Here is a 26,753-nt window from a genome sequence, read left to right as displayed (position 1 = left end):
GATGTTGCGCTAGGGGACCAACTTTTGCAATTTCGGAACTAATATTGCATTTGCGATGGGTTCTTATGCGAACCCCTAATCGCATTTGTAATGGGGAGCTGGGACTAGAGCAGGCCACTTTTGTGATTGCTTTCTCTCACTTGCGAGCCTACTAGGTTCGCATTTGCAGACCAGTTGTCTCATCTGCGATAGGCTTAGGGTTGGGGTAGGCTTTGCATTTGTGATGCCTGTGTCATATGTACTTAGACCTTACCCCTACCCCATAGGGGTAGAGAGGCTATTTCTAGGAGACCCTCAACTCAAGGAGACGAAAATATACAATAGATTCTGTGACAGCAAGAAAAATCAGAAAAATAATATAAGCATCATAGGAAAAAGAAAATAGATGGAAAAGTAATAACAACCACCAGTAATAACGCCACAGTACAGTGAAAAAATGGAAAAATAGTGCGGAGTTAACATACACCACTAATAGTCCAAGACAATACCCTAAGAGACTAATCCCCCCTTGTAATAAAGGAGAAAAATGCTCGACTCCTTCCTAACCCTCAACCCTAATGCTCGACCTCCTCACCTTCCTATAATGAGCCACGTCCTCAAAAATCGGAAGTTGAGCTATGTCCTGCCTGATCACTTCACTCCAATAATTCTTAGTCCTCCCTCTACTCTTCTCATAACACCAAAGCCAACCGCTCAAACCTCCTAACCGGATCATCTTGGCTTCTCATCTGCACGTGCCCGAACCATCTAACCCTTGCTTCCCGCATCTTGTCATCTATGGGAGCCATGCCCAACTTCTCCTAAATATCTTAATTCCTAATCTTATCCAACCTAGTATGCCCACACATCCATCTGAACAACCCCATCTCTTCTACTTTCATCTTCTGGATATGAGAATTATTGACTGGCCAACACTCTACCCCATAATATATGTCCAGTCTAGCCACCTCTCTATAGAACTTGCCCTTAAGTTTTAGTGGCACATTCTTGTCACACAGTACTGTAGACAATAACCTTTATTTCATCAACCCCACCCCTATACTATGCATAACATCCTCATTTATCTCTCCAACCCCTGGATAATTGACCTAAGGAATTTGAAACTACCTCTGTCAGAGATGACTTGTGAGTCAAGCCTCACGTCTAAGTCTGCTTCTCACGTCACATCGCTGAACTTGCACTCCAGATATTCAGTCTTAATCCTACTCAATTTCAAACCTTTAGACTCGAGGGTCTGCCTCCAAACCTCCAACCTCTCATTAACGCCGCCTATCATCTCATCAATCAGAACTATGTCATCACCAAACAACATACACCGAGGCACCTCCCCTTCGGTATATGATGTAATAAGCTCGCAACTTTACAAGACTCAGAGGGTCTTCCCTAAGTACTACAAGGAAAGACTAGCTGAGGAAATAAGGAAGAAAGCTTCAACCTAAGAATAGTAACTTGAAGAAGAAATGGTCTTGTAATAATAGCCTCACTACAACATTGGATGCACTCCATAAGAAAGTGGTACCTATCGTGACTAATGAACGAAAGTCAAAAGTGATATTTGAAATCATATGAGTTACAGGGAATTCCAGTATTCGCGAGCACTAAGATAAGCTAAGTATCCATGCAGAAAGGGGCAGAACGACCAGGAAAAGTAATTGCTTACATTTAAAGACAATTGGGAAGGAACAGAAGGAAGTATATTGTGCTACCATGTGAAAGGAAGCTTGCGAGTAGTATGAATAGATATGTGTAGGTCGCAAGCTAAAGTATGGTAGAGCAACAAGGTTTTAGCTAGATAAGAGTAAGGATTAGAAAAGATGAGTGAGAAGGTGACAAGAATAGATAAGGCCTCGGGATTAAGCCCATCAAAACAAGAGAGCTGATGGTTTCCTTAAGTTATAAAAAGTTCAGTATAGCCTGAATGAACTCAGAGGAGTCTAAGACTATGAGCAATTAAAAAGATGGCATGTTGCCCTGGTAGTACAATAAGGGTGTAATTGTGATAGATAAGAGGATGACATTTATGCCTTTGATTCAGTAATGATTTAAAGAAAAAAGATTTCATGAATTGCAAAGATTAGAATACCCCCCTTGTAAGATGAATCACATTGGCATGCTATGAACTAAGGTTATTGAAGTATAGTATCATCCCTAGGTGGATCAGGCAAATCACTTCAAATGTTCCCCGATGCGACTTGTACCCTAGTGACAATGTATTACATAAGAGGTTTCAAGTTATCAGTGATTAATTATGGATCAACATTAAGCTGAATCAATAATGGATGTATAAAAGTTACAAAGTATGAGATGAGATTAGGATATGAGATGAGATTAAGCCATCATTCTTAAGATGAACAGTGATGAGGAAGCATTAGAGGACTTAGATTTATACATATAAGATAAGCTGAGAGAGAGTAACCTGAAGTTGGGCAGTAGATCTCAGTAATAATAAACTAAAGTAAGTGTTATAGTGTAGTATAACCTACCTAGATTAAGTAAATCCACAAGAATAGATAACCGAGGCTATGAAACAAGATATAGAAATAGTCGTAAGTTTGACAAAGTACAAAGCAAGGACTTCGGTACACCTATAGATGCCTAGAAGGATAGCTTGTCATAGTTCTATACATGTTCACAAAGTGCAGCCTAGAAATTGGCTAAAGGAAGGAGGAAAAATAAGAGAAGGGTCACATAGAAGGTAACAATTGTTACGAGATTGGATGAATTCCGACCACAAGTCGTGGTGTGAGAAAGAGGCCTACAGGGGGGAATGCACTGGCCTTCAGATTTATTCGCAGAACAGTTGCATAGATGTCAAGGACAATATTAAAGTATTCATAAGAGCTATAGGTTATGAGACTTATAAGCACATAAGTCAACATTCGAAGATGAATGTTCCAAAGGGGGGAATGATGTTACACCCCATGTTTTCATACGTGAGAGTACATCGTAAGTCAATTGATGTAAGCTCAGAAATGAGATTATATTTGAAAGTACATAAAGTAAGTTAATCATATTACCTTGGAGGTTACAAATATTTAAGAACATGAATAACAAGTACCAAGAGGGTTGGAAGGCTTAGAAGCTAAATGAATAGAAGAAAATAAGTTTCGTCGAAAGTCGACAAGTTTATAACATGTACTTTTGGGGCGAGACTAGGGTTATTAACATGATAAAGAGGTTATGTTATGATTTATTTTAGTCATATGGTAGTCTTGTGTTATGTTTTGAAGCTAAGCGAGTTGTGGAACAAAAGTTGGCAAAGGTCATCACAAGTTACATTCATAAATGTACTGAAATTAGGTCAAATGTAGCGGAGCTCTTCTCCTGATACACAAGTTATTACGGGATTCTCCACCTAAAAAATTGAATATTTATGTGTCTAGTTTCTAACACATTACACCATTTGTCGATACGACATCAGAGTATAGAAATATTCGCATTTTTGCGAGACTGCACTAGCAGCTCCCAATGGGACCCACTTAGGTGGTGGACGACCCTAGAACATTTTAATGGGGTTGGATACCTCATTTTTTGGCTATTTCAGACCAAGTAAATTTCCCAAACTCTCTCAACACCTCTCTAACATCTCTCCAAGGTTCCAAGTCTATTCCAAGGTCGTTTTACCTAGACCTATCCTCAAACGATAGCCTAAGTGAAGAAAAGAGTCTCTATGATAGTGTGATGCCATTAAGGTTGCTTATAAGCTAAGGGAAGCTTTGGTTTGAGTTTTTAATGATTATTTAAGGTACGTATAACACTCTATTTCTTGGGCTCAAGCTTATATATGCATTGATTAAGTTATTTGGATGAAGAATTACAAGATAGAACTTGAAGTTGTATAAGAGGTTGTTGTGTCTTATTGGACTATTTTGGAGTTGTGTATATGACTTCATATGGCTGGAAACCGCGGGGAATGGCTTGGTTATAATTTTTGTATTGTTGTTATGCTGGAAAATATTTTTATTATGTTGATTATGTTTTAAATAGGAGAATAAGCAACCACACAATACCTAGAAGTTGTCCATATTGTTGTAATATCTTGTTGGGTTGTTTGATGTTACTTTTATGATGGATATAAGGTTAGAATGTCATACCAATATATATTTTTATATTCTGGACTGTTTGAAGGTGTTTTAAGTATAGGGAAGATGGTAAAAAGAGTTGGGGTTTGGTTCCTATCCTAGCTTACCGCTCATCGTGTTAAGTAGTAGTTTTGTTGGTGACATTTGTGCACTTGTTGTTGTGTAGGGTTAATTGTGTTGTTGGGCTGTTCGGTGTGTTGTGGTGCTGAAACTATATAGTTGAAGGTCGTGTGATCTTGTTCTTTTTATGGACTTGGGGAAAGAATGGAAAACAAGGGAGATGCTGCCCGTTTTAATAATAAATAAGCTTGTCGTTCGTTGTACATAGTTGCATCTTTCGTAGATTAACGATAGCATTCTTATCGTTGTTGTAGATTAAAGTGTGATGAGACAATTTCAACGTGGTCATTGGATATACTGTGATAAGACATGTTAAGGCTATCTCTTCTTTCCTTTTGGCATGATCAATATGATACAAACGAAACGAGCAAACATGCAACTTTCACAAATGACTCTTTTCTTAGAAGTAATAGGGATGACTATGTTCTTGATTCCCCTTGTGTGATGTTATTATATTGTCTGTTCATGGGACTCAGAAAATACAGAAGTTGATAAATTTTATTTCACGATATTAAACAAAGGCATATTTATCTTATGACATTCCGAGAGATCTTATTGACTTACTTCGTTATGCATTGCATTCATATACACATTTACATTGACCTAGAATCAGATGGAGTTATATACGCATATATTATATGTCTATATGGTATGGGGAAAGGTTACTATGTTATATATGCACCAGCCACCTGATCAACTGGCATATGTTTATTATTTCGCCCACTAAGGCCGAGATGATACGATGGGATGCCCTCAGAGGATTGATGAAGTTATGTACACATATACCTATGCATTATATGACATTTATACCCATATACATGACACTATGAAGATTTCTTGATTACTGAGCTATTCAGACTTACAAATTGACCCATTTACTCCACTGGCATATGTTTATTATATCATCCATTGTAAAATTGCTATTACATTCTTTACTTTATGTTGTTATCACACGCTGTATCTTTTATTGTCAAACATGCTCTTATATGGAGAGTTATTCTTATTTGGAGTTGTTATCTCTCTTATTGTCATGTTACCTCTTTTATTGTCGAGTTATTCTTATTTGGAGTTGTTATTTCATGATATCTTTTCGTATCAAGTTATTCCATGCATTTAGATCGAGATACTATTTCACACCATCCCCTTTATTGATAAGTTGATGTTGTACATTTAAATAGGAAATTGTCATTTTGTGGAAATACCTTTATTTTGAGTTACTGAAGTTGATGTTATGAAAGCTATTATCACATTGAGGTTGAAGTTGTTGAATTATGAGATATCTTCCCTTATTGAGTAATTCTTATTAATTTTTTTTATTATTGAGATTCTTGTTCACATTGTGGTTGAGCCGTGGGCTATATGTGGTGGAAACTTTTGTATTGTTGATTTTGGCAAGTTGTGTCATATGGTCACTTTTGGTGCGAGTTATTATTGTGTTGTGATATTGATGAGCATGTTGCGGTTTATGTGCATGTGGCGGCATAAAGTTGGATTTATGTGCGTGTTGGTAGTAGGGGAATTATTTGAAGCGACGTGGTGACATAAGGGGGCTAAAGTCCGTGTAGCTATATCAGAAAAAATATTTTCAGAAATATCAAAATGTAAGGCTCACGCGGAGGTATATGGAAAGATTGTGATTGTGATTTTGAAATGAGGTTATGAGCTGTGGTACCTCGATTGTGATTCTTGTTGTACATTCTATGTTAAAAAACCAGCTCTTGATGCTTCCTTCTTGTCTTACATGTATTTGTCTGTATTTGATTAATTGTTGTTCTCATCATTTGTTAATTTCTTGTTGTATTTATTTCCTTAATTTTTGTTGTTAGCTTACCTTATTTTATTGCTCTATTGTCATTATTTTCTCGTTTTCATTGTTAGACTGTACTATTCTTTGTTAAGTTTTTTTTTCTTATCCTAGTAGGTGTCCTGACCTGGACTCATCACTACTCTACTGAGGTTAGACTTCATACTTACTGGGTACCATTGTGGTGTACTCATACTATACATATGCACATTTTTGTGCAGATCCAAGTACATTTATTCATTTCGGACGCTAGTGATCGCTCAGTTATCTTTCTGGAGACTTCAAGGTCTCTGCTTTGATACTGTCACGTCCCGAACTTGGGGAGCATGACCGGCGCTAAACCGAGTGAACCCAGTCGAGCAAGCCTACATTACATCAACCTCTCATCATAACTCAGGCATGATTTATCAAAACATAATTAGATCTTGACTTTCATATTGAATACATTTAGCTCAATGGCCCATATATTGTTTTCTCATGATGGTTACACATGATGAAACTCAAAACTTAAGTACATGACTGTCACGCCCCGAAATCGAGAAGCGCGACCATTTCTCAACCGAGTAAACCCAGTCGAGCAAGCCTAATTTACATTAACCTCTCATCATTACTCATGCATGATTTACCATAACATAATTAGATCTTGACTTTCATATTGAATACATTTGGCTCAATGGCAAATTCTTTCTCACGGTGGGTACACAACTTTATAAATAGTTGTAAATACTGTGAACATAGATATATGACAAAACTAAAATTTTTAAGTACATAACCCACAGTATACATGGAGCTTCTATGACAATGGATACCTATATACCTAAACCCACTAGAACTGTAGCGGGCTCACCATATGCTGAGTAGTGAAGAAGATTCCTATCAAAGATCAATTTCATCCTGTAGAAGTATACCTGCATCCATTAAAAGATACAGTGCCCCCGGCAAAAGGGACGCGAGTACATGTGGAATAGTACTCATATGTAAGGTAGTCAAAACAACATATGAAAACATGGTAACTCAAATAAGAGGCATATAAAGTACATCAAGAAACTACGAAACACCATAGGATCACATTTTGATGACGTCCAAATCCACTACTAAAAAGTAAATGGACACGGTCGCATGTAATATAATTTACCCAACTATGAGTCGGGGTCGAATCTCACAGAGAACAATATGTAGGCGATTAGGCGTGTAAGAGAATTATCACTTATTATGCTAAGCCAAACACTTAGAAATGTTTTGAGAAAATATTTATGTCTAAATGCAAAAATGTAAACTAACCTAGAAATCAAGTAAAATGATCAATGGCTACAAGCATGGATACACGGAGAATTACACTCAAGTAACGATCCAATGTATTTCACGATTTTACAAATATGAGCAAGTTTATGTTAATTAGCCTCGGGTAATAATTCTATATTAGCTTCTTCTAAAGACTAACAAGACTTACTAATTGATTTACCCCTAAAACAATTAAGAGATTAAGCACACCCTATTATGGCTACAAGTAGTTCAATCCTATATAAAGTGAGGGTTAAAAACTCAAGTTCTTGTTAATTAATCTTTACCAACCCTAAATTATCTTTCCCAAAATTAATTCGAAGTAAATGGTCGAGTCCTAGGGTTAGCTAATCCCTTTGAAAACATTAAAGAACAAGAATAAATAAAGAAACAATAACTCATTTCATAATAAATAAAAATCGTTCAATACATGAGCACAACAAGATATTTAATCCACACTTTAAATAGGAATATTTCCATAAACAAGATTCAAGTGTTGGAAAAAATACTACACTTTTAAATATTCAATACAAAGCAAGGAAATGAAGAAATGAGCATAAATGAGTAACAAATTCTCAACCAAAAGCTTCAAATCTTCAAGACCCAAGTGTGTGTGCAAGAACCCTAACACCAAAACTTGTCTTCTATAGTCTAGGAACTGAAAAATAAGCCAAATATTCGTTTCCAATAAGCTAGGTCGTGTATTTGTGGGTTTTGAGTTGAGAAAATGTAAATTGTCATTCTTGTCCAGGTCTGAACCCCGTTGACCGCACCTGTGGAAGGATCCTCGCAGGTGCGGCTCCACAAAAGTGGACCTTCAATCGCAGATGCGTAAACTCAGGAGATTACCTACTCTGCAGATGCAGACATGTTGGCGCAAATGCGGATAATTCATCACAGATGCGAGCCTGTGTGGAATTCCCTGCTCCGCATATGCGGACCAAATAGTCGCACCAGCGACTCCGCATGCACGGATTCTTACCGCAGATGTGGCCTTTCACCTCACAGATGCGAGGTCACATAGGCGGACAGTGTTCCGCAGATGCGGAATCACTGAAGGATTTTGCACTTTTGTACTCTTTTTTTGCTCAATTCCACTTCAATTGAATTCAACTCTCTTCATGGCATCATTTACCTGAAAATCTAGCAATACACACCATAAACAACCTCATATTATAATTAAAGGATGCAAAATCTAAAGAAAAGAGACTAAAATAAGTGGTAAAATCATCACTCATCAACACCCCCAGCTTAAAGCTTTTGGTTGTCCTCAAGCAAATCAAAACCAACAACTCAATGAGGTTCTACCATTTAAAGCACAAGTAGTATTGCTATCATTTACAATTCACATTCTCCAATTAATCACCATACTTATGGATTTGGTTGGTACTAATAGTTAGGCTCAAGCATGTGAATCTTAACCAAATAACTCCCTCATTTAGAAACAACTTCAAGAAATGCAAAGGAATTTCAAAATGATCAAGTGACAACACAAAAGCCTCAAGAAGTGACTCAAAAGCACTAGTCTACCAACATATGCTCAATTTACTCATTTCGGGATACATCAATGTCACCAATCCATCCTAATTCATGTGCTCTCACAAGAAAGAAAAGTCCCAAAATCACCATATTTACAATAACAACACAAGGGATAAATACACAAAGACACTCAGTCTCAACAAACAATTTCAAGTGTTACAAAATATCATGCCATAAGCTTGCCCTTATTTTAATTTGCCACCTATTCAACAACATTCGGTTGGAGATCCCATAAGGACGTTTTAAGCTTGTAATGTAGGTTTAGGGAAGGGTCGGATAAGCATTTGGGATACAAGTGACTACACCCTCCTTGAACACTAATCACATTTGTCTTTCTTTTTGCACCTTGCATCGTTTTAAACCACATAGACCTTATTGGAATCTAGTTACCAACATATAACCACCTTACAATACCTCTCTAATTTTCTCAAGACTCCATATTTATATATATACATATTTTTATCTTTTTTTTTATATAACTATTTTCTTTTGGAGCTTGAGTAACTTCATATGAACTACTTTGAGGTATATGTTTCTACCCTCAATTCCAACTTGACACCAACACCTCCAACTTAGGCTTTTAGTGTCATTCTCAATATTCAAGGAGGGACGGGTTCAAAAGAGGGAATTATTTCACAAAAGGGTAAAGGTTTGTAATGAGGTGGCCAAAGAAAAGGTTAAAGGCTCAAATGGGGTAAACTAGTGATAATATTTATGCAATGGTAGGCTTGAAAGGCTAAAGAGGCTTTTCCAAAGATTACAAAGAATGCCTAACATCATCCCTCCAACCAAACATAATTAACATTAGCGTTGAAAGACCAGCCTGGCAAGTTCTAGATGATAGAAGTAAACACAAGAATTATTTATAACAAAAACTAACACACATGGCACATGAACCAATCAAGACGGATCAATTTCACTTCTTAACAAGAGCATATAGAGCAATATCATTCCAACTAGTGGGCAAATAGTCGCTAAATGAGCCAAAATGTTGTCACAAAAATCATTCTTCCCCATGCAACTTACTTTTTCAATTTAAAACAAAAAATTGGAGGGGTATATTTAATTCACACTTCACATAGAAGAGACTAGTTTTATTAGTACCAAACAATCCAAAAGTCTCCACATAACAAAACAAGACTAATTCCCTTAAGAAAGTCATCACGCTATCCGTCATAGAGAAAAGTCACCCGGTTCAACAAATAAATATTTCTTGGGAAAGAACCGTAGCATAAAGAAAATACAAAGACATTTATTGAAAAGTATATTACTACTAAAAGAGATAAAAATAATATAAACAAAAACTACTAAAGAAGATAAAATAAACACTACAGAAATAAATATAAAAGAACAAAACTACTAAAAAAAATAATAATATAACAAAAGCAACTAATACTAAAGGAACAAAAATAACATAAACTAAAAACTGCTAAAGAAAATAAAGAAAGAAAGAAAAATAAAATAGAATTAAAAAAGTGACTAATCCGCAAATATATCATTAATAACAAATTACCCTCGGCAAGAGCACATGATAAGCAATGATAAAACAAGACCGGAAAGGGCACACAATATCCATACCAAAGCATAAGCCTAGCAAGGGCACAAATTAAGCATCAATGTACAAATAGAGTGTACTCCCTAAAGTGTACTCGGCAAGAGCACATGATAAGCAATGATAAAACAAGCCCGGCAAGGGCACACAATATCCATACCAAAGCATAAGCCCGGCAAAGGCACAAATTAAGCATCAATGTACAAATAAAGTGTTCTCCCTAAAACCACCCCCAACTAAAAACATTGCAGTATCCTCACTGCACAATATCAAAATAAAATAAGAGTAGTTTGAGGGCCTCCCCGAGGTCTGCATCAGACTAGCAGACTGTGGGAGATAGGCTAATCACTGCCGTGAAGAACTCTCGGCCTCATCATTATCAGTATCATCAACATCATCACCAGCAACACTCGACATGAAGGAATACTCTTCGCTATCATCATCGTCCTCAACTGGTATCTTCCCGCTTGGCTGTCCCTATTTGCAGATGGCCTTGATGCCTCTCCACATCTTTATCATAAACTTGCCTTTCTTCTTATTGCTCTCTTTCTCCTTTTTGAAGTCTGCCTGCAGATTTAAATGTGCCTTGGCCATGTTGCCACAGGCTGCCTCAAGCCTGTCAACAGAAGCCGCCAACCTCTCGTGAGATTCTACCTGCTGTTTCTGGACCTTCATGTAGGTCTTCATTTCTTCCATGGTACAATATTCGGGCATAGGTTGGGAGTGTGAAGGCCCACTAGGTAGTTGTGACACTAGGTAACGAATGGAGGAAAGCTGGGAATTTAGCATCCCAAATGGTCCCTCGGCCTGAGTAGCTTATGATGAGCACCCCTCACCTATAGTAATCTCCACTTTCCTCTTATTGCTCTTTAGCACACTGGCTGCTCCTGTCACTCTCAATGGATGAAGGGGCTTGTATGTCATTATCAAATGATCTCTATCCCATTTCTTAACTTGTGCACGCCGGCACAACTCTGTAATCAACGATGGAAATATCAAAGACGTGCCACCTTGAAGCACATACTCCTTCAGCTCCCGAACAATGTAGTGACCGACATTCACAGGAATGCCATAAAGGATGCAAGCAATTATCAAGGCCCTAGCATATGGGACATCATACACTTTCTCACAAGGAGACACTCTGCTCGCAATGATATACAACCACATTTTTGCTTCGGCTGTAAAATCACCAAATTTGATGCCTTTTTTCTTTGTTGCTCAAGTCACTCTATGACCTTGAGGACATAGATTTGCGACTAGCCAATCACCATTGTCGCATGTATCTCTTTATTTCACTGGCTCGAGCGGATGATTTGGGAGCCCATATACATCATTTATTCTCTTCAACTTCGAATCTCACAGTCTTCCCCCTTATAGTGATTTCATGGTTTTGGAAATGTGTATGCCTAAAACTGGCATAAAATTCCCTAACCCATTCCTCATTGGCTATGCATGGAGTGGGGATAAAGCAGGTCCAACCGTTTGAAACTAGCCGGCCATGGAAATCTGGAAGGAGCTTGGCCATTTTGTCATCGGCAATTCCCTTCTCAAGTTTGAGCTTCTTCGTGAAGAGAGCATCATAATACCGGGCTTGGCACTGGGAAGACATGAATCTGTTAGCATCATAGTTCAAGTCCTCAACCACTTCTTCAATTTTGTGATCAAACGGAGCATTGTCGTTCATGTTCTGTTCCATTTTAAATTCAAAGTACCTTCAAAAATCAAGACACAGTTAGTTGGGTATTAGAATCATGTTAAGCAATTCAAGACAATGCAATTAGGCTAAAGAATCAAGTCGAACGGGCCCTGGAAACTACAATTGCAAAGCTACTGGAATTGTAAATTATGCCCAGTTTCCGCACCTGTAGAAAAACCATCGCAGGTGCGGTCCTGCTTCTTCGGGTTTTCCTTCGCTTCTGTGGTTTTTCCCAGTTGACCACAAATCGCACCCGCGGAAAAGGGCTTCGCAGGTGCGAGGCCGCAGGTGCGGCCATTGTGCGCCTCTGCGATGCACATGAGGGGTTTCATAAACCCATAATTTTTTGACTCTTTTGCTTCTTAAACATGATTTTTAGCACTTAACTTATACTCAAGAATTCTAAATAAGTGCAATATATGAAAATAGGACCCTATTAAGACTGATTTTGTTGTACTTAGTAGACAATTGTCTTTTGGACAATATGTCAAACACATGACAAGCAGAGATGATGATATGCTTTTTCAATCTAATTTGGTACTCAGACTTCCCAAAAATTTGTTCTTCATCATTAGCAGCACACACACACATACACACTGTCAACCAATATCCCTCACTCCTAAAACTAATTGAAATTGTCATTTTTAAGTGTGTGTGCAAGAACCCTAGCTCCAAAACTTGTCTTCTCTAGTCTAGGAAATGAAAAATAAGTCAAAGATCTGTTTCCAATAAGCTAGGTCGTGTATTTGCGGGTTTTGAGTTGAGAAAATGTGAATTGTCATTCCTGTCCAGGTCTGAAGCCCGTTGACCGAACATGCGGAAGGATCCTCGCAGGTGCAACTCCGAAAAAGCGAACCTTCAATCGTAGATGCGTAAACTTAGGAGATTGCCTACTCCGCAGATGCGGACATATTGCCGCAAATGCGGACATATTGCCACATATGCGGACATATTTTCGCAGATGCGGATAATTCATCGCAGATGCGAGTCTGTGTGGAATTCCCTTATCCGCAAATGTGGACCAAATAGTCGCACCAACGACTCTGTGGGTGCAGATTCTTACCGCAGATGCGGCCACAGTGAAGGAAGCTTAATTCCGCAGATACGGCCTTCCACCTCGTAGATGCGAGGTCACATCGGCGGACAGTGTTCCGCAGATGCAGAATCACTGAAGGATTTTGCACTTTTGTACACTTTTTTTTGCTCAATTCCACTTCAATTAAATTCAACTCTCTTCGTGGAATCATTTACCTGAAAATCTAGTGCGTTTCATATATACCATACAATACACATGTGCGTTTCATAGACCGTTCACATTGTTCATTCATATTATATTATACACCTATACGTTTCATAGCCAGTCCATAGGATTCACATATGCGTTTCATAGCCTGTCCTTACGGTTAATAACACATCATTATCAGGACCCGCTATGGTCACTATGAGTTTTGGTGATGTCTTTTGGGCTGACTAATGCAGCCTTTATGAACTTGATAAACAGTGTGTTATAGCCATATCTTGATTCCTTCATCATCGTGTTCATTGATGACATATTGGTGTATTCTCGCAGTCGGGAGGATCATGTGCTTGCACTTGAGGATCGTTCTCCAGACTTTGAGGGAGAAGAAGTTATATGCTAAATTCTCCAAGTGCGAGTTTTGACTTGATTCGGTGGCGTTCTTGGGTCATGTGGTGTCTAGTGAGGGGATCAAGGTAGACCAGAAGAAGATTGAAGCAGTCCATAGTTGGCCTAGACCGTCCTCAGCTACAGATATTCAGAGCTTCTTGGGTTTGGTAGGTTATTGCCGTTTTGGGGAGGGTTTTTCATCCATTGCAGCTCCTTTGACTAAATTGACCTAGAAGGTTACTCCTTCAGATGATCCAATGAGTGTGAGACGAGCTTTCAAAAGCTCAAAGATGAATTGATCACAGCCCCAGTGTTGGTATTGCCTACAGGTTCGGTATTTTATACCGTGTATTGTGATGCGTCGTGTATTGGTCTTGACGTGGTATTGATGCAGGACGGTAGGGTAATTGCCTACGTATCTCGATAGTTGAAGGTTCATGAGAAGAATTACCCTGTGTATGATTTAGAGTTGGCAGCCATTGTTCTTGCATTGAAGATTTGGAGGTACTATCTATGTGGCGTTCCATGTGAGGTATATACCGATCATCGGAGTCTCCAACACCTGTTCAAGCAGAAAGTTTTTAATTTGTGGCAGCGTAGATAGTTAGAGTTGCTAAAAGACTATTATATCACCATATTATATCATTCGGAAAAGGCCAATGCAGTGGACGATGCATTGAGTAGGAAGGCTGAGAGTATGGGTAGTTTGGCATATTTATCGGTAGTGGAGAGGCCACTAGCTATGGATGTTCAGGCCTTGGCCAATCTATTTGTGAGATTGGATGTTTAGGAGCCTAACCGCGTTCTTTCTTGTATTGTGGCATAGTTATCGTTGTTGGATCATATCAAGGCTTTCCAGTTTGATGATCCTCACTTGATGGTGTTGAGGGACACGGTGCAACGGGGTGGTGCTAAAGAGGTTGTGATTGGTGATGATGGTGTTATGCGGCTTCAAGGCCGAATTTGTGTTCGAAATGTTGATGGGTTCAGAGATTTGATCCTTGAGGAGGCTCACAGTTTGCGCTATTCTATTCACCTAGGTGTCATGGATATGTATCGTGACTTGAAACAATAATATTTCTAGCGGAGAATGAAGAACGATATTGTTGCTTATGTCTCTCGGTGTTTGAATTGTCAATAGGTAAAGTATGAGCATCAGAAACCGGGAGGGTTGTCTCAGAGATTGGAGATACTGGAGTAGAAGTGGGAGCGCATCACTATGGACTTTGTGCTTACCATAGACCATGAAGAAATATGATGCAGTTTGGGTTATTGTGGACCAATTGACTAAGTCCGCACACTTCATTCCGATGGTGACTTCCTATTCTTCAGAGTGGTTGGCTCAGATGTACATCCGAGATATTATCCGCCTACACGAAGTGCCCATTTTCATCATTTCTGACCAAGGCATGCAGTTCACATCTCATTTTTAGAGAGTCGTGCAACGTTAGTTGGACAAGCGGGTCAAGCTGATTACCGCATTTCATCCTCAGAAAATGACGGACATTCTGAGCGCATTATTCAGATCTTGGAGGATATGTTACGCGCCTGTGTTATGGATTTTGGAGGTTCATGGGATCAGTTTCTATCGCTCGTAGCGTTCGCCTACAACAACAACTACCAGTCGAGTATCTAGATGGCTCCATATGAGGCCTTATTTTGGAGGCAATGTCGTTCGCCGATTGGTTGGTTTGAGCGTGGAGAGGCTAGGTTATTGGGCATTGATTTGGTATGTGATGCTTTAGAGAAGGTTAAGTTGATTCAGGAGCGAATTCATACAGCTCAGTCCAGACAAAAGAGTTGCAGACCGGAAGGTTCGAGATGTAGCTTACATGGTAGGTTCTAAGAAGGTTCTCCTCCGAGTGTCACCTATGAAGGGCGTGATGCGGTTCGGGAAGAAGGGCAAGTTGAGCCCGAAGTTTATTGGCCCATTTGAGATCTTGGAGAGAGTTGAAGAGGTTGCTTATATGCTTGCATTGCCTCCTAGCCAAGCAGGGGTACATATGGTATTTCACGTTTCCATGATTCAGAAGTAACATGAGGATAGGTCACATGTTTTGGACTTTAGCACAATGAGAATTTGGCCTACGAGGAGAAACTAGTTGTTATTCTAGACTGGCAGGTTTGGAAGTTGAGATCCAAGAGTTTCCCTTCTGTGAAAGTGCAATGGAGAGGTTAGGCGATTGAGGTGGCTACGTGGGATTTCGAGTCCGAATGAGGAGTAGATACCCCCCACCTTTTTACCAGTCCAGGTTCTTTTCTATGCTCGTTCGAGGACGAACGTTGCTTTAGAGGTAGAGAATGTAATGACCCGATAGGTCATTTTAAGTACTAGCCTTTATTTTCGTGTTTCGAGACATCTATTAGTTTCATTTGATGTTTATTAATTTCCATGCGTGGTCAGTGTCGTTTTTCGGAAAGTTTTTACGTGAAAATTTGAAAAAATATGATTTTTGACTTAAAATTGGACTTGAGTTGTCCATGGTCAATATTCTTGGTAAACGGCCTTAGATCGGTATTTTGATAATTTTGGTAGGTTCATATGATATTTTTGGACTTGTACGCACATTTGGTTGGGGTCCGAGGTGACCCGAGCGAGTTTCGGCGCATTTTGTGAAAGATTGTAAAAAATAGGTTTTCAAGTTGAAATCTTGAGTTTTGATGATCGATTCTTGTTATCTGATTTTTTTTGATAATTTCAGGTAACGAGTAAGTTTATATGATGTTATTATACTTGTGTGCATGTTCGGTTTGGAGTCCGAGGGGCTCGGATGAGTTTTGGATTGGTGTCGGACTATTTTAGAACTTGTTGGAACTGCTGGTTCTTGCTTCTAGTGTCCAGTGCTCCGTGATCGCGAAGCTTATCTTGCAATCGCGAAGGGAAAATTATGGACTGGGGAAGATTACTCTTTGCGAACGCGAGGGGCGGGTCGCGAACGCGAAGTACTGGGGGATTACCCTTCGCGAACGCGTAGGCCAATTAGCCTGTGCTCATCGCGAGCGCGTCAGGTTCTTCACGAACGCGAAGAACACCTGACACTCAGTTATTTAAAGTGCTGAAAGTCGGGATTATGTCAGTTTTCAGCACTTTTTGAAAGCTTGAGCTCAGACTAGAGAGGATTTTGAGGAGATTTTCATCTCAACTTCATTGGTTAGTAAATACAACCCTTGCTACGGCTTCGAAGATTGGTGTTGCCTCATGAAGAGAAGTTGGCTTTGATGGTCCTATTAATTGGGATCCATCTACCATCGATGAGACCATGGATTGTGAATTTGAGTCGCTGTTAGAGTTTCCAACTTCTTAGAGTACAGAAGCTGAGCCTTCGACCAGCGTCAGTAAATGCAGTGTTAAAATCAAAGTTCCTGATGAAGTGAATATTTTAAAATACCAGAATAATGTTGTTGTCTTGTTGAAAGGGTTAATTGGGACTTTAGAAAAAGAGAAAATTACAAGTAACTCCAATACTACCCTTGACAATGAGGTGCAACATTGTATTCTTCGGGTACTTATTTTTACAGAGAACCATTGGATTTTTTTGAATATCATTCCCTTGTTTTATTATGTATGCAAATTTGGTTTTGACCCAAATTATGAAAAGATTCTCATTCTATGAGAGGGTAATCTTGTGTTGCAAGCATACAACAAAGCTTGAGAGTCTAAGTTTAAAACACCATGCAGAGAAAGAAGCTTTAGACTATCATGTTAAGTCAGTTTCGGAAGAACTAGACAAGGTGAGAGATGAGATAAATGAGGAAGAGCTATCCTTCATAGAGCAAGACTTTAAATCCTTTAAGGAGATTCAGAATCTCAAGGCCTTACTTGCTCAGAAGGAAGTGTATTTGGGACAACTGGTTCAGGAAAATACTTAAGTCACCAAGGAGCTCAAATAGTTAATTAAGAGGAAACGTTATCGAGAGAGAGACCTTGCATGCTCGAGAGTTTCTTTTGATACATCCAGGGATGAAAAGTAAGACCTTCAGAATAAGCACAATCAGCAGTCTGGAAATATAATTGCTTGAAGCTTCATTCTAAGCTTGATCAAAATCTCATATTTTGTGACGATTTAGCTGAAGACATTGGAAGTAATTTGTATCGAGACCTATGACTTGGAAAAGGAGATTGAGAGCACCAAACAAGTAGTGGAGATAGCCTAATAAGCTATGAACTTGACCACCTTCGACGAATATTCATTTGGAAGATAAAACATCTCAAGGCCAACCAGATGAGGCCGACGAAGAAGAGAGTATTGAGTCACACCCTTCGGCTTCGACTTCTCAAGTTGAACCTCTCCAAACTGCTCCACGAGTTTCTCAATTAGATCCTCGAGCTTCCTTTGTTCTGTCAACTTTATGACACACTAAATCATGCTCTCATTTTCGTGATTAGTGACCAATATCAGTGCAATGACCAGTTTCTAGATGTTTTAACTTTTGTATTTTGTTGGTTGTGGAATGTTCTCCTTGGTCCTTTGTGCCTTTTATCAATGAACATTTTACTCTTTGCTTTCGCACTTGAATATGTTTTCGAATTCTAAAGTGTTTTATTGAGCTTCTGATATTTATCGGGTACTTTTGTCAAGTCTTACAAATTTTGAAGTTAATTAATTTTGATGCATCATTTTCGAAATGATGTCTTAGAGTCGTAACCTTGAGTTTTTGGCTTTAGATGTACGATAGGGCCCTTTTGTATTCTTTAACATTGTGAATAGATCATCTCCTCTACACTTAGGCGTAAATTTGGACTTATTGAATCTGCAAACTTCTTAGTGTAAATGAATATTGAATTTGAATTAGTGTAAAAAATTTAAGAATGAAAAGACACATGTTTGGATACTGAAAAACTTCGGTCAGACATTTATTGACCCTGGCTGGGAACTACGTAGGTTCCAAATGGATTGATGTTATCATCATTCTAGTTGGGCCAGCTATATGTCTATTATCTAAAAAAGTTAGTATAAATAAATAAATAAATAAATGTATCAAAGGGGTGCCAAACCCTCATGAAGGCGCTAGAAGTAGTAGCGCTTCAGGTGAACAACATTCCACTTAGACTGGATCATCTTTCCTTATATGGTTTCAACCTGATAAGATTATTTTTTGCAATTCCATTGACTCTATATGGACCTTCCCAATTAGGTCTATGTCTAGCATTAAGTTCCTGTGTCAACGAAAATACCTTCTAAAGTACATAGTCCTCAAATTTGAAATACCGGAGATTCATTTTTGACTGTAATATTTTTCAATTCTTTGCTTTTGCGTAGTTATCCGGATTAAAGCCATTTCTCTTTTTCCTTCCACTAAATCTATATTTGCTTCCAATTCTTCATTATTAGAGTCCATATTTGCATGAGCAAACCTTAAGCTAGGCTCACCTATCTACACCAAAATTAATGCATTTGATCCATACATGAGCGAAAAGGGAGTTTCCCCTATACTTGTCTTTATTGTCGTATGAGACACCCATATGAATCTGGGTAATTCTTCTGGACATCGCCCCTTAGATGCTTCTAGCCGTTTTTCAAACTATCTATTAAGACTTTGTTCGAAATTAGCCCCGAGATGGTCAGGAGATGACATGATCTTTTTGATTTTTTTCCGTTCATCGAAGAACTTAGTAATTTTTATACTAATGAATTGTGATCCATTATCGCTTACTATTTTTCTCGGTACACTAAAATAGCAATTATATTTCTCCAAATGAAATTTATCACCTCTTTATTACGAATGCTTGCAAATGCACCTATTTCAACCCACTCATTGAAGTAATCAGTTAAGACAAACAAAAATTTTACTTGCCCTGGAGCTTAAGGAAGTGGTCTGAATATGTTATCCCACACTTCATGAAAGGTCAAGGGGATAACACTGAATGAAGGGTTCTACCGGTTGATGTGTAAAATGAGCATATCGTTGGTGGTTGTCACATTTTTTGATGAAAGCCTTCACATCATCTTGCATATGAGGCCAATATTACTCGGCTATGATAAGTTTCCGAACTAAAGCTCCATCTCTGGAATAATTTCCACAATTTTCTTCGTGGATTTCTCACACGACATTCTCAGTTTGTATGAAACCCAGGTATTTAGCTAAGGGGACCTTTAAATATTCTTCCATATAATTCACTTTCAATGAGGGAGTATCGGGCAGCTCGCACTTGGAGTTGCCGAGATGCGCTCTTATCCTCGAGTAATAATCCATTATGTAAATAATTGATAAATTCATTAAGACAATCCCAAGTTAAATTGATTGAATTTATCTCATTTTTACTTTGGTAATAGTAGATAAATATAAGTGGATGACTGAATTGTTATCGAATTTGGTGATATCAATAGTTGATCCGAGATTTTGTGAGTACACCTGACTCAGCGTTCTCTTCTAGCTGTCTTTAAACTACTTTCCATTCATAGAATTGTGTTAGGAGTGATTTATCCTTCTCCAAAAAAGTTGCATCATATTCTCTAGGGATGCATATGTTCCTTGTATTTGATTAATCGCAGCTGGGAGTCATTTTTCAGCCCGATGTTTTCTGCTCCTAATTCCTTGGCTAATCAAGCCCTGCAGCCACAACTTCGTATCGACTTTATTGTTAGTAATCGAATGGAATTTAGTAGACTGCCTAATTGCATCCCTAGAAGGAGCCTCAAGTAATATCCCTAGTCCAGACCCTTTAACGTTTGATGAACCATCTATAAAGAGGGTTCAAGTTCAATGGACTTCCCCTAAAGCAATGAATACTTCTTTTTCTTCTTCAAGAAGTATGCATGTACTGAAATAAGCCACAAAATCTGCTAGGACTTGCAATTTGATGGCAGTACGAGGTTAATAAGTACTGTCATACTCATTAAGATTGATCACCCACTTGGCGAGTCGTCCCAAGATCTCGGGGTTTATGAAGAATGTTCCATAATGGGAACATAACACATACCCTCCACTTACCGTTCTTATTTGGAAATATTATGATATTAGCTAACAAATTCGGGTACTTTACCTCTCGGACTAATCCAATCTACAAAAACTTTTTAACCTCCTCCTATTATATTGATTTCAAAATGGCCCTTGTTTATTTTTCTTTTGCTTGAAGGGTACACAACGAGTTTATGTTAAGCTTATGTATTATCACTTCCGGTGGTAAGCTTATGTCAATATGGGACCAAGCAAAGCAGTTTGCATTAGCCTATAAAAATTCAATTAAGTTACCTCTAAATTCGGGGTCGAGTCCCCAACCAATATAAACCTTCATATCCAAGAAATTGATGAACAGTATGATAGTTTCCAATTCCTCGATGGTGGACTTAGTAGCATCCGTTTCCTTTGTCTCAATGACTACATTTGAGATTTTTGTATCCGAGATGTCTGCATCTAGTTGTTCATGTGCATTTAGATCTTCCTTAATTGAAGGATCTTTGACATCCCTTAATCCCGACTCGTTTAATTGCTTTTCAATGTCTCCATCTTTGGCTAAACCCTTAGCAATAGCTATAGAGTTTATCTTTTGAGCAGCCTATTCATCTTTCTTAGTCTGCATGATTCCGTATTTAGATGGAAACTTGGCGACTTGGTACAATGTTGATGGTACTGCATCCATATTATAGTTCTATGGTCTTGTGAGAATAATATTGTAGGCCCTATCTGCGGCTACCTTCTAAATGGAGGTTCTTTGACTACTTCCTTTATAGAATTTATTACAATAATCTCACCTTGTGTTGTTAAACTTGAACTGCCAAACTCGAAAAGTGATCGAAGATGTTAGAATGATCTAATCTGTTAGCTGCATATCCTCGAGAACTCATAATGGGATGAAGTTGAGTGAACTACATGAGTCAATGAAAACTCGTTTTACATTAGTATTTAAAATAGGTAATGTAATTACTAAGGCATTGTTATGTGGCATTGTGAAGCCATTTGCATCTTTATCATTAAAGGTTATGCATTCTCCTATCAATGTTTTTCGAGACTATTTTTCATATTGGGTTGACATCTTAGCAAACATTTTCGTGGATGTGAATGTAACCCCATGATTTCTTCACCTCTGGATATGACATTAACTGTTCGTTTTGGAGATAGGGCTCTCGAAGGTCAATCTTTGCTTCGACTCGTCATATAGGATTGCTTGCCTTTTTTGCTGAATAGTTCCATGAGATATCCTTCCTTTAAAAGACGAGTTACCTCGCTTTGTAAGATTCTGGAATCCACGGTTTTGTGACCATAGTCATTGTGGAATTCACCCAAAAATTCTTGGCTTCTTTTGCTTAGGTCTGACCTCATTTCTCTAGGACATCTTACCTTCTCTCCAATTTCTCCTAAAACAACCACTAGTTCAGAGATACTTACATTGAAGTTATTGTGATGACCCGATAGGTCATCTTATATTTTTGAACCTAATTCTGTGTTTCGAGGACTCAAAAACCTCATCTTAGCCTTCCTCGATCTGCGTGTGCAGTTCGAGTGTTCTTCCGGAAAGCTTATATGTTAAAAACTGATAAAAGAGAATTTTTGCCTTAAAAATTAATTTATGTTGACTTCGGTCAACAATTTTAGCAAACAAACCCGGTTACATATTTTGACGGTCCCGATATGTTCGTATCATAATTTGGGACCTGGGCGTATGCCCGAAATAGAATTCCGAGGTCCCTAGCTCGAGATATGGAATTTTGATGAAAAATTAAAAGTTTGAAAGTTTAAGGATATTTAGACTTGACTGATGTTTGGTCTTGTTGATACCGGATTCGTATTTTGGTTTTGGAGCCCAGTACATGTCCACTATAATAGTTAAGACTTGTCTGTGAAATTTGGTAAGAAACGGAGTTGGTTTGACGTGATTCGAACGTCTGGTTGTGAAAATAGAAGTTTTAAAGTTTTCTTGAAATTTTCATTTGATTTGGTTTTCAATTCGTAGTTCTAGGTGTTATTTTGGTGATTTGATCGCCCAAGCAAGTTCGTATGATATTTTAGGACTTGCATGCATGTTTGGTTTGGAGCGCCGAGGGCTCGGGTGAGTTTCGGATAGGCTTTAGGATGTTTTGCACTTAGAAAAATCTGGTTTTTAAGCAGTTTCAGGTGCCTTCTGGTTTCCTTCTTTGCGTTCGTGAAGGCACTCTCGCGAACGCGAAGTAGAAACTGGGATAGCTGGGTTTTTCTTCTTCGCGAACATGAAGGCTAGGTCGCGAACGCGGAGCGATGGAGGCTTTACCCTTAGAGTACGCGACCAGCTCAACGTGAATGCATAGTGTTTAGTACCTGGGGGAGGGAGTCAGTCACTCTTTATCGCGAACGCGAGCAAGGACTCGCGAATGTGAAGGCCAGGGAGGCGTAACCTTCGCGAACGCGATAAGAGTTTCTCGATCACGTAAGCTTGTCAAGCTCTGCTCTTCGTGAACGCGATAGTGACCTCGCGAACGTGATGAACACTATCTCCCAACTATTAAACAATGCCATTACGGGACTTAAGCCATTCTTTCAACTTTTCAAAAGCCTAACGGCCTAGAGATGATTCTCCCAAGCTAAATTCTTCCCCAAAGTGTTGGTAAGCGATTCTAAATCATTTTCTTTCAATTACACATTACATTTCATGAATTTCCAACCTAAAATCTAGGATTTCCATGTAGAAATTGGGGGTTTGGGTAGAATTAGGGATTTTTGGGAAATTGGGATTTAGACCTCAAATTGAGGTCGGATCCCAAAACTAATTGCATATTCGGGCTCGGGGGTGAATGGGTAAATGGATTTTGGTCCGAACCTTTGGTTTTGACCAAGCGGGCCTGGAGTCGATTTTTGACTTTTTTGGGGTAAAGTTGGGAAAACTAAATCTATGCAATGTAATTAATTCCTTTAGCAATATTTGATATTATTTAGTCATTTTTGAATAGATACGAGTGGTTTGGACGTGGATTCTAGAGGAAAAGCTGTGATTGAGTATTGAGTGGCCTTCGGGGAGAGGTAAGTGTCATGGTTAAACTTGGCTTGAGGGATTAGGCATTATTCGCTTATTTGCTACGTGTTTGTATGTTGAGTACAACGTATAGGTGAGGTGACGAGTACCTATGCGTTGTTAGTAACATGGAATTGAATGTTGAAGTAAGACTTGTTCTTGATAATTCTATCTCCCTGTTGTTATTGTTCATTATCTTGGTGAGGGAGAGTGTTAAAGCACGAAGGGTGATGTTATGCAATATTTTGTGAGTGAGTGTTAATGCACAAAGGGTATTGCCATGCCATGTTATGAGAGAGAGTTAATTCATGAAGGGTGATGTCGTGCCGTTTCTATTGTTTCTTATGGTGAGGTTGAGAGTAAAAGTACGACGGGTGATGTCGTGCACTTTCCTTTACTGTGTTTACTTGTTTCTTTCTGTTAAAGATATATCGATTGATCATGTTCTCATTCCTGTTGTGATTCATTGCCATGTAATCCCCTCAGCATGTCCCCTTCCTAATATTTCTTGCCTTGCTTCTTTAGTTGTTATTATTGTTGTATATATTGATATATATTGCACAGGTTTAATTGTAGATTTCTTGTCCTAGCCTCGTCACTACTTCGCCAAGGTTAGACTCGACACTTACCAGTACATGGGGTCGGTTGTATTGATACTACACTCTGCACTGTCTGTGCAGATTTTGGTATCGGACCGAGTTGACCCTGAGTCTTGCTGCTGGCTCGATCTGTTTGGAGACCCAAGGTAGTCCTGTTAGCGTCCGCAGGCCCTGACGTCCCCTTCTATGCATTTCCTTTACTGTTTCATTTGTATCAAAAATAGTTATATTTCCTTCAGACACCTTACCTGTAGCTAAATCTTAGTAGTTCGTGGATTGTGACACCCGTTTTTGGGTAGTTGTGTATAATCATTAAAGTTGTTATGGATTTCCGCGCTTTTCTTTTTACCTTGTTATAGCTTATTTGATGTTAATTATTGAAATGTGTAAGAATTTGGCTTAATAATCTCTATCGTTGGCTTGCCTAGCAAGTGAAATGTTAGGCACAATCACGGTCCTGACGGTGGGAATTCTGGGTCGTGATTAGTTGGTATCAGATCACTAGGTTGCCTAGGTCTCACGATTCACGAGTGAGCTTAGTAGAGTCTGGAGGATCGGTATGGAGACGTCTGTGCTTATCTTCCAGAGGCTATGAAGTTTAGGAACAAATTTCACTTTTATTCTTCTACGTCGTGCGATTTTGTTTTCTCAATACTGATTGAACTCTTCTACTCTTATTCTCTCGCAGATGGCGAGAACACGTACCGCTTCCTCAGCTGAGCAGCAGCTAGATCCCCCAGTGGCAGCTCTTACGAGGGGCAGAGGTCGAGGCCAAGGCAGGGGCAGGGCTCAGCCCAGAGATCGTGCAGCACTACCAGCAGTGGAGCCTCAGGTAGAGTTGGGCGAGGAGGTTCCAACCCAGACTGTTCCTGCCGGACCAGCTCAGGTTCTAGAGAGGTTCATTGCCACCCAGTACTTCAGGACGCTTTTGTCCGTTTGGTGGGTCTTATGGAGAGTGTGGCCCAGACTGGCACATTTCCCATGGCACCAGTCGTCTCTTAGGCTGGAGGAGGAGCCCAGACTCCCACTACTCCTGCTCCGGAGCAGATAGCTCCCCAATATCAGGCTCCAGCAGCTTAGCCATTCAGAGTAGTTCAGTCGATTGTTGCAGCACAGGCCGAAGATGGGTCAACTATGTCTTCTGAGGCTTTATGGAGATTGGACAAGTTCACCAAGCTCTTTCCAGTTCACTTCAGTGGTGCTCCTTCATAGGATCCCCAGGAGTATCTCGACAGTTGTCACGAGATTCTACGGAACATGGGTATAGTGGAGACCAATGGGGTCGATTTTGCTGCATTTCAGATGAATGGTTCTGCCAAGAAATGGTGGAGAGATTATCTGTTAACCAGACTAGCTGGGTCGCCAGCTCTTACTTAGGACCAGTTTTCTCAGCTCTTCCTAGAAAAGTTTCTCCCTATCACATTGAGAGAGGAGCATCACCGTCAGTTCGAGCATCTCCAGCAGGGCAGTATGACTGTTACTCAGTATGAGACTGTTTTGTGGATTTGGCCCATCATGCTCTTATTCTACTTCCTACCGAGAGACAGAGAGAGGGTGAGGAGGTTTATTGATGGACTTGCTCAGCCTATCAGATTGCAGATGGCTAAGGAGACTGGGAGTGAGATTTCTTTTCAGGCGGTTGCCAATGTTGCCAGGCGAGTCGAGATGGATTTAGCTCAGGGGAGTGGTCAGGGGTATGACAAGAGGCCTCGTCACTCCGGTGGATTCAGTGAAGCCTCATCTGGAGGTCGAGGTACTTCTGGTAGAGGCCATCCTCCCAGGCTGTTTTATTCAGCACTCCAGGCATCCCACGGTGCCTCAGGTGGTCGTGGCCCTCAGAAACATTATTCCGACCAGCTAGCCTACAGTGCACCACCAGCCCCTATTAGTGCACCTCCACTCCAAAGTTTTCAGGGTGGTTACTCAGGTCGACAGGGTCAGTTTTATGGCCAACAGTCACAATAGTCGAGGTCTTGCTATACTTGTGGTGATCTGAGACACATTACTAGCTTTTGCCCTCAGATATCGGGAAGCTCATAGCATCAGGGTTCTCGTGCCATGGTTCCGGCACCAGTTGCTGCACCACCTGCTCAGCCAGCCAGAGGCAGGGGTCATGTAGCTAGAGGTAGGGTCCAGACTGTTAGAGGTGGAGGTCAGGCCGTTAGAGGTAGAGACCAGCCAGCTAGAGGCTGTCCCAGGGACGTAGTTCAGGGTGGAGGGGCCCAGCCCCGGTGTTATGCTTTTCCAGCCATGCCTGAGGCTGAGTCATCTGATGCCGTTATTACATGTACTATTTCAGTTTGCATTAGGGATGCTTTAGTTCTATTTGATCCGGGATCTACTTACTCTTATATGTCATCCTACTTTGCTTCCTATTTGGTCGTGCCTCGTGATTCTTTGAGTGCTCCTGTGTTTGTGTCCATACCAGTGGGAGATGGTATTATTGTAGATCGTGTTTATCATTCGTGTGTGGTCAACATTGGGAGCCTTGAGACTCATGTAGATCTTCTACTTCTCAATATGGTTGA

Source organism: Nicotiana tomentosiformis, chromosome 3 (genome assembly GCF_000390325.3).
Source record: "Nicotiana tomentosiformis chromosome 3, ASM39032v3, whole genome shotgun sequence".
NCBI classification, from domain to species: Eukaryota; Viridiplantae; Streptophyta; class Magnoliopsida; order Solanales; family Solanaceae; genus Nicotiana; species Nicotiana tomentosiformis.
This window is presented reverse-complemented; position numbering follows the sequence as displayed.